The sequence below is a fragment of the Dipodomys ordii genome, unplaced genomic scaffold (genome assembly GCF_000151885.1).
Source record: "Dipodomys ordii isolate 6190 unplaced genomic scaffold, Dord_2.0 Scaffold86, whole genome shotgun sequence".
Classification (NCBI taxonomy): Eukaryota; Metazoa; Chordata; class Mammalia; order Rodentia; family Heteromyidae; genus Dipodomys; species Dipodomys ordii.
The window spans coordinates 3,290,238-3,292,834 of NW_012267302.1; positions in this window are offsets into that span (position 1 = coordinate 3,290,238).

Sequence of the window (2,597 nt, forward strand, 5' to 3'; positions counted from 1 at the left end):
AAAAAGCCGGAAGTGGCGCTGTGGCTCAAGTGGTAGAGCGCTAGCCTTGAGCTGAAGAGCTGAGGGACAGCGCCCAGGCCCAGAGCTCAGGCCCCATGACCGGACCAAAAAAAAAAAAAAAACTATATAATGAGATCCTCTTGTCTCTAAACACACACACACACACACACACACACACACACATATGTGTGACTATTAGATATATAGCCAACCACCACCACCAACAAAAACCCTCAGAGTACTGATATTTGTGTGTTAAGGTATGTGTAACAGCTGTACATAGTTGTCTCTTTAGGGACTTAGGATGCTTCAAAGAATCTGGCCTATTCGAAAAACAGCTTAGTCTCATAATTTCCCCTTCAAAACATTCAGTTGGAGTTCTGCTTCCATCTTTGCCTTTTGTTCTAATACTGAGCTAAGAAGGCCTGACTCCACTTAGCTTCTAAGACAGATGAGCTCAGGCACATATACGGTGTTTGGCCCCAGACAGACCATCTCTGACTTGTTCTCTTTGCTTCCCTGTCTGGGGAACTCAAAGTGCTGCTCACCACCCAAGTTCCTGGGAGAAGGTGGAACCTTTTAGAGCTCAGCTAGCCGAGTGGGAGGGGTTTGCAGCTCTGGGAAGGTATGCCCTGGAGGGGGGATACTGGGATTCCCGCCCCTTCCTGCCTCTCTGCTTCCTGTCTGGCCCTGAGGAGCACCGACCTCTTCCTCGAGCACGCCTGCCTGGATGCACTGATCCACTGAAGGCCCAAGTGACCCTGGACTGAAACTGTAAGCCAAATATGTTTTTGCTCCTTTAAGTTGTTTATCTCAGGTATTTGTCCCAGTAACACAAAAGCTGAGGCAGAGCAAAGTAAACACAGATGATTCCCATTTCTGACTTGCTAGAATTTATTTGTCACCCCAAATTAGTGCTCCTGTCCTGATTTCGCAGTCCTTCACCAACAAGTAACTGTGCTAAAAGAAAGGAGTCCACACAGCGAGCTGAAAGAGAAGCCAGTCTTCCTGCTTCAGCTCAGTTCCAGGAGAATGTCCTTCCACACATCTGTTTGAGGCCATGACTTTGCACTTAGTGATCCTGGTGTTTGAATGGCCCGCGTGGCGTGGGGTGCTCAGGTGCTGTGTCATGCTGCATGGGAGGCTATGACAGCCGGATGGCACAAACACACTGTAAGGAAAGAGAGCAGACCCAACTTGTAAGCACGGCTGGCTGTGAATTCCCATATGGAATCAGTATGTGTGTTAATAGGGTGAGTTTCAGAAGTAGACCTACAATAGGGTAATTGATCCGTTGACCAAGTGTTTCCATCAGATGTTCTCAGAACCTGACTGTGTCTCCTCAGAGTCCCGAGTCAGCCCCTCACTGATTCAGAGTTAATGGTGACTTCATCAATTAATTATTTTAAATAGTGAGAATGGACTGTCTATGCAGAGGAAAGAAAGGGCTGGCTGAGTGCCAGTGGCACATGCCTGTAATCCAAGCTACTCAGGAGGCTGAGATCTGAGGATGGCAGTTCAAAGCGAGCTTGGGCTTTGAACCAATTAACTACTCAAAAACTGGAAGTGGTGCTGTGGCTCAAAGAGGTAGAGCACAGGTCTTGAACAAAAAAGAGTTCAGAGACAGCACCCAGGCCCTGAGTTCAAGCCCTATGACTGACAAAAAAGTGGGCCCTAGGCCGGAATAGAGGGTCAGATCCTAGTGAGGAGGGGATTCAGGGTTCCACAGGGAAAGGCAGTGGCAGTTCAGCTGGGAATTAATTACTGATAGAGGCATGCGTGACATAAAACATCAAAAGGGAGATGGGGCAGCATGCAGCTCAGTGGCAGAGTTGCTTGCCTAGCATCCACAGGTCCTAGGTTTGAACCCGACCCCTCAAGGATGGGGAAGAGACAGAAAGAGACAGACAGACGTGGCAGAGGGCAGAGAAAAACACAGCATCATTTCTATGACATTTCTGTTGAGATATATAACTTGAATTTAATCATGAGAATCAGACATAGTCAAGCCAAGGAATATTCCACAAAATAATTGGCTTGTAACCTTCAAAAATATCAAGGACATGTGGAGCTATTGCAGTCTGAAGGAGAGTAAAGGGACATGACAGTTGAATGCAGAGCACGGCTAGGACCTGGACGTGTCTGCTCTAAATGACACTGTGAAGACTCCTGGCAAAACTTGACAGAATATGAGATTTAACAGTAGCAGCCTAGCAGTGTTATGCTGCTGTTAATGGCCATGTTGTGCTTACAGGACATTGTTCTTATTTGTAGGGAAACACACACTCAAATATTCAGAAGTGATGAAGCATTTAGTTGACAACTTTTACTCTCAAAGTTGAGATCAAGAGTTCTGTGGATTGTACTTTTCTTCTCCTCCCTCCTTCCTTTCCATTCTTTATTTCCTTCCTTTCTTGCTTTTTTTTGGGGGGGGGAGTGTTTAGCCCTGTGGCTTAACTCAGGATCTTGGCACCGTCCCTGAGCTTCTTTTGCTCCAGGCTACCACTCTACCACTTGAGCCACAGCACCACTTCTGGCTTTTTCCTGTTTATGTGCTACTAAGGAGTTGAACCCAGGGCTTCATGCATGCTAGGCAA